The sequence below is a fragment of the Notolabrus celidotus genome, chromosome 2 (assembly GCF_009762535.1).
Source record: "Notolabrus celidotus isolate fNotCel1 chromosome 2, fNotCel1.pri, whole genome shotgun sequence".
NCBI lineage: Eukaryota > Metazoa > Chordata > Actinopteri > Labriformes > Labridae > Notolabrus > Notolabrus celidotus.
In genome coordinates this window covers 29,827,508-29,842,247 of record NC_048273.1, presented here as the reverse complement: position 1 = coordinate 29,842,247, position 14,740 = coordinate 29,827,508, and the positions used below count along the sequence as shown (strand labels likewise).

At 39.1% G+C, this 14,740-nt stretch overlaps 1 protein-coding gene across 1 annotated transcript in view; it reads right to left on the bottom strand.

Moving 5' to 3' along the window:
- Positions 1–13,504, bottom strand: part of LOC117806654 (contactin-associated protein-like 4) — a 111,701-nt gene extending 98,197 nt beyond the window's left edge. Inside the window, exon 1 of the mRNA XM_034675638.1 lies at positions 13,343–13,504. The gene's annotated coding sequence lies outside the window, so the exon portion shown is untranslated. The remainder of the gene's footprint in view (positions 1–13,342) is intronic.
- Positions 13,505–14,740: the final 1,236 nt, after the last annotated feature.

Here is a 14,740-nt window from a genome sequence, read left to right as displayed (position 1 = left end):
TCAGGGTCAAATCAAACCATTCAGAGCATCATCTTTCATTTCCTTCAAAAGCCAGATGTGCCTGCAGGCGGAGGCATTGATATTTAAATGGTGAATTTCAGGCATTTTTTTTAAATGTATTTATGTGTATCCTGCCATCTTTCTAAGGTATCCTTAGGCAAGAAAATGTTGCACCATAGACTTAAGACCAGATTTTTGTTGGTCTAGACCCTATGGCAAAGTCTCTCAAGGTATTATGCAATAAAACTGTTGGACCACACCACATTTCAAGACCAACCTGCACTTAGGTGAAAAGGTGGACAAAAGTCCATGTGATATCAACATGACTGCTGGAAAGGAAAATGACAAGTGCATTGGTGTAAAACATGTTTCCCAGGCATAAGATAGGGAGCCGATTCTCATTTGTAAAGTTGATTTGTTTTTCCTTTCTTTGTAACGTTTAATTTTCTTCCACCAAAACACAACGAGAAAAAAGAAAAGCACTTAAAATACTTTTTGTCTTTGCTGAGAGTAATCTCAGTTGCTTACATGAAAAAATACCCAGTAGGAAGATAAATTGAACATAATTGCTGTTGCTCCGTAGCTGACAAAAGAAGTTATGAAACGGGAGCTGTGACTTAAATTTTCATTCATCCACAGGGAAGCTGTTCCAAAGAATACCTGATTATAAACTCATATCAAACGTTCACTGTGTCCATGATTACTTTTTAGTGTAATCTAAGGCCTTTTTTAATGGATGCTGAGAATAAGGCCAGTTCAAATTACTCACAATTAATCCAGAGATGTCCTGTAATGTCTATTTAGTCTGACAACAAAAATTCAGCTGAGAATACTTTGTCAACATTATTGAACTTCACTTCTCAAGCACAGAGGGATCTTAATTATCTAAGACTACAAACCACAGGCTGCTGACAGTTTTGAAAAGCTTGTCTTATCCTCCAAAGGCTATGTTGGCTCTCTCCTCTTTGCAGGAACAGGTTGCCTGTGCATTTCCAATCATGCTCAGGTCATATACCCCATTTTCTGACAAAAAGGGGATCTCTGGGAATCTTACGGCTTTTCAGGGAACAGATTTTTTAAAATCACCTTTCAACTATCATGTCTCAATACTACCATAGACTGTGAATAAAAATGGACAGCGTTGCTCCGCCTCTTCCCGTTGTACGGTTCTGAAGCCAAAAAATCCCGCTCCTGGGCGCCGCCATTGTGCAGCCAGAGCCTGTGAAGCCACTGTAATAAGCTCTACCCTACAGCGTGACGTCACAAGACGCTGTGTGTCCTTTGAAGTTTCACTCCACGACGGCTGTGAATCAAAGGAAACCCGGATAAAACCCCGTTTTTTAAACTCTAATAACTAACGAAAAAGAAACTTTTCAGGAAAAAGAGGCCTTGAACACAAAACACTCAGATACTAACTACATATCACCACAGCATACGGATGTGAGAAACATTCGTACGACGTGTATTTATTTTTTAAAGTTTGACTGCGGATTTTTTGACCTATACTGCAGCCGGCCACCAGGGGGCAGTCACACTGCTGAAAGCCTCACCACCAGACACCGGAACCTCTCCCTTGAATACTACCAATAAAAACTCCCTTCCTCTCTCTCCTAATGTATTCGTGAATTCACAAGTATTCGACCTGTAGCACTGACTGATTTCTTATTCAAAGATTTACAAGATGTAAATGTTTTAGTATGTATTCACATGCAGGAAATACGTACTTTAAATGCAGTACTTTTTCAGTAAAGTGCTGCACAGACAGGAGAAAGCAAAAAATCTATATACTGATTTTAAAAAATACATAACTGATTGCAACATTAAAAAATGAAAAATAAAAACCAATGTTCTATAATTAACTTATATACTCTGATGTCTGTATCTATTTCCAGGATTAAAAGAACTATGATAAAATATGAATCTATAAGTGCGATTACTGAGATAGAAGTGCATTAAATGGGCTCTTTGCCACTACAATACCCCTCCTGTTTGGATAAACTTTGGCAACTAGTTTTCCCTGTTTCTGCTGCAAAACCAAGAAAGGCATAAAAAAAAATCGAATTCTTCCTTTGATTAGCTTAGCTTAATTACCCGATAACTTCCAAATTGAATTGGCTATATATCAATGTCCAGTAATGCTAGCTTAAAATCACTGTTTATATCCGTTAGCTTAGTCCTCATCCCTAGCTTGTTGAGCTTTTCACATGGAGCTCACAATAACTATTCAAGATTAATAGGAGGCAGAGGAAAGTGGACATCTAATTGTAGTTTTGGCAGGACTTTCAGTTCGCAGCACTTCTGCTGCTAGCAGGGTTTTTTCAACCGAGTAAGCAGATGTTACTATGGGTTGGTTGAAGGTGACATATCATGCAAAATCGACTTTTTAATGGTTCTCTACCTGAGTATGTGTCCCTGGCATGTCTAAAAAAAAAACGAAAATGAAAAAAAAATCCATTCTGCCCCTGTTCTGATTTCTACACCTTTCTGTAAATGTGTGTGAAACGAGCCGTTTCAGTTTTCTGTGTTTTTCTTACATCATAACGCCATCCGGTCTGTAACGGAAGTCAGAGCTCGGAGCTTGTTCAGCCCATAGACTGTATAAAATACAACTCAACTCCTCCTCCGTTTTTCATGACCTGCACACATGTGTGCTAACAAGGAGCTTAGGAGGGAGGCATGCTAGTTGTAGGCTGTCTTAATAAACACAAAGGTCGGTTTTACTCCCCACGTCTGCAGATTTGAAGATCTAGTGGATGATTTTTATTTTTCATGGAAAAGTGCTAGCGCTAGTTAGCATAGCCACATAGCTACATGTTCGTCGCTGTGTACCAAGACACATGTTGACATACTGACAAATAAAACGACAAGAAACAGTAAATCTGTGACCAATCTTCAGAAAGGTCCTGCTGCAGGCGCCTCTCCGTCAGGAACATAGGAACATTAGATCAACGTGTTGGACAGCCGAGGGCACATCCACTTCCGGAGGGGGCGTGGTCAGAGAGCTCATTCTCATTTAAAGGCACAGACACAGAAAACAGTCTGTTCTGAGCAGGGCTGAAAAAGAGGGGTTTACAGACATACCAAAATCTGATTTCAAAGTGTTTTTTTGAGCAATAAACGTTGAAGACATGTTTTGGGGACCTCTTAGACCAATTTTGATGAAAAAGAGCGTAATATGTCACCTTTAAAAGCACTTCTGCTAACTTATTCCAGCTAAACAACAAACAGTCTTGTTTGTGTGTTGGTGCTCCCGAGTCCTGAACTGGACCTCTGTTTAGCCTACATTTGTCTCTTCCTTTTTCCTATCCCTCTGTCTTTGACAAAATGCAATATCTTGAGTGAAGACAGGTGTACCATAGCCAAACCTTCCTGCTGCATCTTGTTCTATAGTTAAGACTATAGGAAAAGGTTGTGTCCTAAATCAGCTCTCAACTCACTAAAGGAGGGTCAATGCTGAGGTCTAAATATTGAACTCATTGGCTAACTATTTAAGATACTGTTGGTGTCATTTTTTCTGTACCTAATACTCATACCTTTCTTTAATTCCAGCATTCCTGATGGTACTAATGGCTGAGTAGTTGTGCAACCAGCTTGGCTTGCATTGCTAGGTATTCTAGAATGCTGTGTAAAGGGAAGGATGTAGTTCCCATTGTATCCTGTACAGTGGGCCCACATTGTGGCTCTGTTACGCGTCTGTATGTCTCTATTACTGCCTCCAATGCCAGCTCACCCCACCATTATGGCCCCATGAGACATACAGTGATGGCGAGGGTGTATTTGCATCTTAAAAAGGCAATGTACAGTGACTAGTTTAATCCATCACCCACGTCCACGGTTGATAAGCTAAATTACAACAATTGCTGTTCAAAGAAGAAGTTAAGTGAAAAAAAGCTATTTTTGAGTAAGGTTGATTTCTTGTGAAATGCAATTCAGATCTGTCAATGCATGAAATAAAAGTTTGGATTGTCATTCTGGAGTCGAAGCTCTGATTCGAGTTGCAATTGGTAAGAAGGTTGATTGATCACAATGCCATTCACAATGCTGCCATTTCTTCACCACCATCCAAGCAGGCCTTAAGCTGACCAAGGAAAGCAGTGGATTTTAGTAGAGCACTGACTGCAAAACACAGTGAATTAGTGTGGAAAGGCGAAATTGGCGCTGTAAAACCTCAGCGGATAATCTGTCGTGAAAGCATGGCCTTGGCCAGGGAAAGCTGGATAGAGGAAGCAGAGGTGTTTGAACAGGCGAGGCTGATTCTCCTTGGAGGAGTTATGACATTTAAAAGGTGACAGGAAAAAAAAAGGTATAGCACAAATACAGACAGCTTAGAGCAAATGAAGGTAAAAGGCTGCTGAACTGCCAGTCACTGACCGGGGCTTTGTCAGACACTGATACATGGCACTACAAGGCATTTTAAAAAAAACAGAGCTGCAAAGAATGCAAGCGGTCTTTGTACTGTTTTCTTGACAGTAAGCCAGACTTACAGCACAAGGGAATGCACTTTTCTTTGAATACACCACACTATAGACCTAGAGTTTTACTCTCTCTTGCACACAATACTTAAAATGACCTTTTAAGGTCATTTATATCATTTGAAATGTTCACCCTGTTTACCACTCTGCTCAAAAATACAAAAATTCACTGTCCAACCTGAGAAAGCGTGTTGAGCTACGTAACATTTGTTTCATTCCAGATGAACATTTCAAACTAAGTTATCTGTGATTGGAGTAATTTAGTTTCTGTTTTTATTCCATGGTATAGTTCTTAGAGATTTCAAGTAATGGCTTCTAGATACACATGATGTAACCTAATGTACTCTTATGTATTCCTGACTGCATTTATGTATTGTGAAAATACAAAGTTTTGAGATATTTTTAAGAAGTACTTTGAATACTTAAGTATTTTTAAAAGCAAGTACTTCAGTACTTTAATTCAAGTAATAATCTGACAGAGCAACTTTCACTTTCACAGTAATATTTGACCAGGAGGATCTATACTTTGACTTCAGTAATGAAGACAGTATACTTTTTTCCACCACTGGTTATCAACTATGTTTCTTTAATTCAAAATCTGTCCAGAACACTCCTGATTTTCACCATCTCTCCTCTTTATGGTTGCTTATCAATCGGGAAGATGAGAAATGACCATAATTTGTCAGACTCTCAAGTTTCATACGACTGACGACCTAGAACACAATATTTACACATGATGACAATATTAGAGCCTCCCATCCTGAGCATGACATCAACATTAGATGGCTGCTGTGGGAATATGTTGCATTGTTTCAGCTCAATGCTCAACAATTCTGATATGTAGTGGTGTGATGCATTATCACCTCCTTTATAAAAGCTGCCTGAGCCACGGGATCCCCCAAAAGCAAAAAAAAAAAAAAAAAAAAGTGAGAGGAGCGATTATAAATGGACCTATTTAATTATCATAAGACTGAGAAGAATTACTACCCGTGGCATAATAAGCTTCAGCTTATCTGGGTTTTCTGCTTTCCTTTTTCCAACTTAAATGGCCACCCACTTACCGGAATCGTATTACCTTTGCTCCTTGGATTAACGAGTACCAGCCACTGTTCCTAAACTACTTCTGTATTCAGCATCAAGTGATACAAGTCAAATGTCAACTATGAAGTACGGCTTGTTGAGGGTTTGCCCTTGAGGCTCAGTGACACAGAAGAAAGTGACAGAAAGAAAGACAGAAAATGTATCCATCTGCACTGCATCTTTGAGGTTACCTTTTTCATGACATAGCTGGGTACCCAGAGGAATGACAAGAGACACAGAGATGCTGAATACTGATGAGCACCATCCATCACTCCAACAAACACAAAAGGTAAAAGAGTTTAGAGCAGTACGAGTGTCCCAGACAGTCAAAGTGGACCTGTTTAACTGTGATCGTCTCGCTCTCTTGTTCTCTCTCAGCCAAGTCTGTCCGTTTGTTTGTGCCTTTACAAAACTTCTCACACTCTATCAAAGGCATGCAAGTACATGTAGATGTTGTATATGTTTATCCGCTTTAAAACAGTTTCTCTTTGAAAGTCGACACTGTGCTACAAAGAATAAGACACACAAAAACAGAAACCTCATCCGGAATATAGCAATTTGTTAACTCAGCAAACATTGCTTGAACATCTTGGAATCAAACTTTTTTTTGGTCTTCTTGATAATGGGTCTGTTGATAAAAGTTTATTTTTTTTAGACAATTATTGTTTTTTCTGTACCCTCAAGGTTTTCGGGACAGTGACAGAAACTTGACAGAGAGAAGTACAGTACACAGTCAACACATTAACACTGGAAAGTCAGTCTGTCTGCAGCTCTCAACAGAATAAGATCCTGTGTTCTGTGTACTCTGGCAGTGAGTAGAAGATCTCTGCCTTGTCATGTGTAAAACTGAATATTTCATGGTTTTAAGCAGAAACAGGCTGTCTCTTGACAGTTTGTAGACTGCTATACCTGAGGTCTTGTCATTGCTGTGTCAGTGTGTTAAAGCAGAACATTTCATGAATAAAAGTTTACTGAGTAGGATGATAGAAAAAAAGTACCACACTTGAGAAAAAAATTTGCTTCTTTAGGTGCTTGGCTCAGGAATGGCATCGTCAGTCAGCCCCTTGTTCCAGACGTAAATATATTATAAACAATAAGATGAATATTCATGATTCCCTGAGGATGAAGCCTAAAGACCTGTAGTCTTTTACAATTTGAATGAATCTACCTGAGGATGAAGCTGGGTACAAATTCAGGGGATCAAAGATTGCCTTTTACCTTTTGGTTTTTTAAATTCTTGTTCCGGGGACCATGAATATGTTGAATAAGTATGTTGTACAGATATAGAAAAATAAACAGTTATTGGTTCTAGTGAATTTTCAAACATAATCAAACTGTAGGAATTATCATCTGGAGACCATGACTTTGTTTCACTGCTATGCATTTAAAAATGTTTAAGTCTGGAACCAACTGAGGGACAAATCAACCATTGGACCTATATTATCATCTAAATTACAACCAGACTGGACTTCAAGCATGGCTGCAGATACAGGTCTTATTCCTACCCTCAAATTGTCTCTCTTTTTTCCAAGTGGTTCTACTGCAAGTCTGTGATTAGCATATTAACATTTCTAAGATTTTTTTTTTAAAAACTTCATATATCTAAAAGGTGTCTTTTCTTGAGATCATTTTAAAGGTGACATATTATGCTCTTTTCATCAAAATATATTGGTATTAGAGGTCCTCAAAACATGTCTTTAAAGTTTATGCTCAAAAAAACGCTTTGAAATCAGATTTTGGCATGCCTGAAAAACCCTCTTCTTCAGCCCTGTTCAGAACAGTCAGTTTTTCTCTGACCACGCCCCCTCAGGAAGTAGATGTGGCCTCAGCTCTCCAGCACGTTGATCTATTGTTTACATGTTGGCTGAATAGACACACTGCTTACAGACCGCGCCACTTCAACCCTCTGAATCTGATCCAGAATCTGATCCTGACAGAGAGGCGCCTGTAGCAGGACCTTTCTGAAGATTGGTCAAAGATTTTGTGTTTCTTGTTGTTTTATTTATCAGTATGTAGACGTGTGTCTTGGTACACAGCGACGAACATGTAGCTATGTGGCTATGCTAACTAGCGCTAGCACTTTTCCATGAAAAATAAAAATCATCCACTAGATCTTCAAATCTGCAGACGTGGGGAGTAAAACCAACCTTTGTGTTTATTAAGACAGCCTACAACTAGCATGCCTCCCTCCTAAGCTCCTTGTTAGCACACATGTGTGCAGGTAATGAAAAACAGAGGAGGAGTTGAGTTGTATTTTATACAGTCTTTGGGCTGAACAAGCTCCGAGCTCTGACTCCGTGACAGACCGGATATTGTTGTGACGTAACAAAAACACGGAAGTCTGAAACGGCTCGTTTCACACACATTTACAGAAAGGTGTAGAAATCAAAACAGGGGCAGAATGGATTTTTTTCATTTTCGGGGGGTTTGTAGACATACAAGGGAAACATATTTCAGGTAGAGAACCATTAAAAAGTTGATTTTGCATGATATGTCACCTTTAAAATAATTTCAACATTTTTTGTCCTTTTTCCATTTCTTGTATTTGTGTTTGTCAAAGATTAAAAGACTATCATCCCTTGGTGCGCTCACATTATGGACGATACCAAACATGGACGTAGTCTCAGTGACGTCACGCAGTTGTTTCTGAATGTGAGTTTTGAAGCCTTTCAATGGCGGTCACCATATTAGAAATACATTAGTCAGCCTTGCCCCTAAATATGCAAAACTTGAAACTTTTTTATCTTCAAAACTAACAAATTATTTAAAAATGATATCCCATTCCCCGGATAGTTTGTGCCAATAGAGAAATAAGCTATTCAGACCAAAATAATTTTTGTATCAGGCTGTAAACATGTTTATTTTTCCTGTAAAGATGCTCTTTTTGGAATGGGTGTGTATCAAGTGACAACACCCTATCTTGTGAAATGAACGCAGTGCTATTAACTGCAGTTCCTTGAGACACCACTTGCAAAAGTACGGGGAACCACCTATTCTATGAAGCTCATCTTTACAGCAAAAATAAACATGTTTACAGCCTGGTACAAAAAAATACAAGTTTCACATGAGAAAAACGTCTGACTTGACTGAAAGGCAGGCACAGTGTAGCCCTTAGCAAGGAGGCTAAGAGGCAGCCTCAACTTAATCTCTTTGCCTTTTGTTAGGTTGTCTGAAAGTTAGGTTGAGTCAGCATTTATAATCTAGCAGCTGCAAACAAGAGACGTCAAAACTCTGCTTCATAAACCAATGGATGACATCATGAGGCTACATCCATGTACTATACAGTACAAGAAGTTTTGACAAGATGAAGAGAAAAGGGAAAAAAACATAGCGCTATTAAAGCATTATGTGGAATGGAGTGAGAGTACAAGCTTTTTTTCCTTGCAGTTTTTTTTGGTCCTCGTCTATTTTGTACACTAAGTCTGCTTTGTGTATTTCTCCAAAGTTTTCTTCTAATTTTGTTGAGTCATCCATAATAATCACTATATTGTCCCTGTGTAATAGTCTGGCTGTTAGAGCACTTATAAAGTCTTGTGTAAATCTCACGCCTGTTTTGGCTGCAGACTGGTGCCTGACAGTCTGACAGCTTAACTGAGCCGCTCTGCTGCCGGGCTGACTGCTAACAATGAGAGAATATTTGTTCCTCATTTCCAGTCCTTCATCTGTCTGTTAGTGGCACAGCAGGCAGGCCGGTAATTCTGCTGACACACTCCATCTCAGACCTCCCTGGTTCAAAAATGACATCACATTTATGGTACAATTGTAGATAAAGTGTTCTCTGGAACATAATCTGCTTTCTCTGTGAAATGGTATGAAAACAAAGCTGCAATTTCTTCAGCTCTAAATACTTTAATATGTGGCTCCATGGGAGGCAGAAGTAATCAGCAGAATTAAATGATCAAAAGGAAAATGGCACAGCAACAAAGCAGCAATTAAAACATTTATCTGGAGTTGGCAAGGTTTTACCCTCATCGCATTAGCACACATGCTGAGTGCTGAGACAAGCAGCAAAAATAAATGCAAACACAATAGTAATGAGAAGGATGAGTCAAAATTATTTACAATAAAACATATCAGTCTTGTGCAGATTGTGGAGAATTGCCGCAAGTTACATCACATCTACTAATAGACCTGGGGGTAGATGTGATGAGCATTTTATAATGGATCATATTTGCATTTCAAAACAGGGACAAGAAATTGAATGGCATAGTTTTCTTTTGCAGAATTTCTCATTGAGAGGGCATTAAGTCCTTTCTTTTAAAAAAAAAAAGCACTCTAGAAATTATCATGCTCTTTTTTCTTCTTTTTGCCTCCAGCACTTTGGGTTTTCTTTCCCTGTGAGTGAAGAGGAATTTCTTTAATAAACATGCAAAGTGTAGCCTTCTTTTCTGAGTGAATTTAAAAAGTTTTCCACAACTTAAACCTTGAACCAAATAAACTTTGTAGGACAATCTGAGTAAATTCAAGCCGGTCCTTCTAAGTGGAACAATGGTTTGTTGAAAACACAATGTAGGAGTGTTCTCTCATCTAAGGATAGTTTTGGCTGAGTGACATGACCACTTTGTGCCATACATACCCCATGCCAGTTCTAATAGTCTCAAAAATGACTGCCAAGCTGTGCCAGGTACTTTATTCTGATTGGTGAGAACCCCATAAGAGGGGCGCCGGTTAGGCCTCACAGTTAAATTGTGTGCCCCAAAGGTTGAAGTCCTCTGAAGGCCACCAGGGATCAATGTAAACCAGCAACCCTTTTCTGTATGTCATTCGCCAACCTTTCCCACTCTATGCACTGCCCTGTTCTCTCAATAAAATGCATATAAGAAAAATAAAGGGGGGAAAAAGCATACAGGAAAATAAATAAGCAGTGATAAACTCTCAACCTGAAGTCATGTGAACCACGTCATATAAAATTACACTACGGGAAAGAGTCTGGAACATTTCACCATTGCCTTTTGACACTGTGGCAAAAACATTGCTCTCCAACAGCATTCAAAACTGTTCAACATTGTTGCAACAGATTTAAGTTCAGGCTGGTCTTGAAGTTCAGAAAATAAGGACAGTTTCCAGGCTTAGATTTGAGAGCATCAGGGGTAGCTCCTGGACCCCAACAATCTGATAGGAAGAAGTGGAGCAACATCCTGTCTTGCAATCCAGGCAACAGCAGCACAGCTGGGGAGTGCATCTTTAGGTTGCTGGTCACTATAAAGTAACATGAATCATAAGAAGAAGGGATAATAGCAAAAATATTCAAAGCTGTGACTTGCCTCATTTATGTTTAAAAGGTGTGTCAACATCAAAGCTAGGAGACAGAGGTGAGCTGAACGAGGACAGAAATGTCAACATAAACATTCCTGATGGAGTCCTGTTCACAACGTCTACAGGTGAGGTTAGTTTCTGTTCTGTAGAGACATCACCCTTTATTGTTTAATTTTATAACAGAAGTCCTGCTTCTTCGTAATTGAGATCAGATAGAAAAGTGACATTGACAGTGTGGTTGCGTGAGTAGCGGCAAAGACAATAGGTGTTGCCAGCAGGGAAACAGTCGTCAGTGGACATGGGCCCTTAGAGTGAGAAAAGGCTATTCTTGGATACGTGTAAGCAACCATGTTCATGATAGAAGACACCAATGTTGACTGTTGATTGGTAACAAGATTGCTTCTGTCGTTTTCATTGTTTCATTGACCCTGTCTTCCATCCTGATTCTTTCTCTCCACAAACTTGACATCTCAATAAGCGAGACTACTTCCTCCTTCACCGTCAACCTTTAGCCAATAGCAAGGTTTCTCATTCAAATGTTATCACATGTCGTTTTTGGGGCACTCTAAATATTTGATGCTATTATGCTTAGTTATTGGATAAGGATATTATCGCCTCTACAAATTAAATTTTTATTCAAAAATGTGTTTGCTACTGATTTATATTTGTTGTATGGGCTGACTTATGAGTAGTGTTTTCATGAGTGATATCCTGCAAATGAAAAACTCAGTTCCCCAAAGCCTCTTGACTGATTCTCAAGTCTTGCATAGCGTTTACTGATGAATAATAGTTGAAAATGGAGGAACTAGAGGTTTCTCTTAAAACCTTGATGGTCTTTTTATACTATGGCTGTGTCTGTATTAATAACACAATCCCTCGCCATGAACTGTGCTTTAAATCTGTCTGATTGCTCATATGGTTGCCTAGAGACAAAATGCAATCAAAATGAAATGGGGTGATGACCAGACCAACTACAAAAATGAGCTCCTAGAGTATTAAATTGATGGTGTCTGGTTTGGGGTTAGCAGAAGTTTAGAGTCATAATGAGACTTTATGTATAAAGAGATGGAGGTCAGGGGAGAACCAGTGCATGCATAAGAGTCCTGATTGTTAGAATTACTATGTTTCAAGTGGCGCTTACATGACCTACTCCCAGTGCACCACTTGAATCCTGAACACGATCAATTCTGAAGATGCTATTACATTAGAGAGGGGCAAGGTCAAAGCAACAGGTCGGCTTATTATTATGTGTATTTTCAACTAATATTACAATCATTTTCTGTTTAATTGGTTGTGACTGGAGCAGTAATGAGGGAGTTTGTTCAGAAGCTGAGTCCTTGTAGCACACTGCAGGAAAACAACCACACAGATGCATAAGTGTAAAAAAGTGAGTCAGCAGGACTAAATGACAATTAAAGTCGTCTGTGCTTCATGATGATGTCTCAGATTTGTGCCTTGATTACAAAGTTAGATCTACAACCTGCTGCAGCTTTCCCTAAAAATGTCCTCTCCTTCTTTTTTTACCAAAATGAACACATGTGCTATCCTTTACCTTTCCAGGCTGAACAAGCAACTAAGCAAACATTCACTAGCAGACTATTTTATTGAATTCATATTCAGTCAGTCACTCAGCAGTAGCAGATTCAGCACCATGAAATCATGCTGGGATAAGTCATCAGTCTGCTTAGAAAGTGTGGGGTCCACAATCTTTAGCACCACACCTTTACAACTACATTTCCATTGACAAGTCAGCCACAGCAGAGTTCATTTTACAAACACTGCACTTCTTCAGTCATGATAGAGAAAGAGGAGCATTTCTGATACACTGATAGTCTGTCAATGGTTATCTAAGCTGTGTTCTCATATGCACAAAACTAATGTGAGTACAGAAACAGACAACATTTTTACCCTGACTTTACTGGCACTTTTTCCTCCCAGCTTCCCCAAAATTTCTAGAAGCAGTGCACCAATGGAAGAACACAACAAGTAATATACAGGAAAACACACCACCAGAGGAGATCAGTGCAAACCTGGAAGAATGATATGTAACATGATGAATTACACGCAAGAAGGGGTTGAAGAAGGGGAAACGTTCTTAAGCAGAGCTGCAAAGATGTCTGCACATGTCTGTTACCATGTAGCATTAATACAAATTGTGTTGTACATTGTACAAAGACAATAAATGATCAATCAATCTTATTTATAAACCACCAAACCACAAAACAACAGAATAAGATCCGGTCAGACAGGACTCAGTCTCATCTCATCTTAATCCACCATGAGCAGAGCACTTTGCAGCATTTAGCAAGTTACAGCAGCAAGGACAAACTTCCTTTTAACAATAAAGGAAATAAGAGGATGATGTATGGTGAGACAAACTAATGGACACTAAAATTTATGTCACATTGTCAAAATCATAAACTGAATTAATGTAACGGATGCCATGTGAACAAGCAAACAAAGGAAGGAAACCCACATGCAGACTGCTTGAAGATTAATTTAACAAAAAAAAACCAAAGGCAAACAAAACTCACTCTATCAGAGTCCAAAGTCAAAATGTCCATCACAGAAATCCAACAAAACACCAGAGAAAGGAACACAAAAAGGAATCGGGGTAAATCCACAGGGAAGTGCTGGGAAGATGAAACAATGAATTGACACAGAAGGGAGGAAACAGAGACTGAACACAAACTGGGTAATCAGACACAGGTGTGACAAAAAAAACACAGGTGAAACTAATGAGGGTAATCAAACAGCAGGGAACACACATGGGAAGGTAGTAAAGCTAAAACTGACACACTAGTGGGGAACACTACAAAATAAAACAGGAAACAATGAAAACTTAAACACAGGGGTGCAGAGACTTGAGGGTAATGTATGACAATATAACACAAGAAGTAATCACTGATGACAACACAAGACAAAGAAAACAAGGCTAATTCATTATTAATACATGTGGGAAGTAACACAAGACATGACACACAAGGCAACAAATACAGAATAAAACAGGAAAGTCAACTGGAGTAGAAAACTAGAAAAATACAAAACTAAACTTTAGACAACCATGACACCAGACTCCTTTCTGGGGATAGATTGGATATGATTTATGTGATCTGGTTGCAGCTTTTGCATGACCAATCAGAAGTAGTAAGTAAAGTTAATTGCAACAAAAAACATGTTACAGTGACCCCTCAACCACCAGCAGGAATCAGAGATGTGATACAGAACAGGACATATTGATAAAAGAAACTTGTGTTGCTGGGCACTCCAGAGCTGCAGCTGTGAAAAGGTAAGGTCAGAGGAGTCAGGCGAGTGAATCTGACATTACACACAAACACACACACACTCACAAAGAAGAAAAAAGAAAACCCAGTGATGGGTGAAATGAGAGAAGGAGTGGGGAGTGTCACTGCATGGCTTAAAGATGGAGGGCAACCACAGTGAATGTCCGACCAGTGCACTGAACCAAACTCCACCACTTCTTCTTTTCTTTGCTCACTCTTATTTTGTTCTGATATCAACTTCTTCTGCACTTCCTCTTTCTCCTCTCTGCTTCCCATCTCCCCAATAACAAAATAACAACAGTAAGTTGAATCCTCTCTCCGTTTTATGCATGTATGACTCAGACCGAGCTTTGTCCACTGTTCCCCTCGTTTCCTTAATAAAGAGCATAATTTGGCCATCTCTTGTCTTTAAACTTCCTTAAAGATCCTTACGATGCCCTGAGGTAAAAGAGAGAGGGCTTACCACTCTATGAGACTTTCAAAACAACTTTTATCAGCCTACAAAGCACAATCATCCTTTCCTTTTTTTCTTTGTTTTGAAAACGGGAAACGGGTGCTTTATGCTGAGCCTAAGTGCTTTCAGATCAATGTCAAGTTATTTATTTTATAGGGTGATTACTTATGCAAGACTCTTGCCTTTCTAGAGGA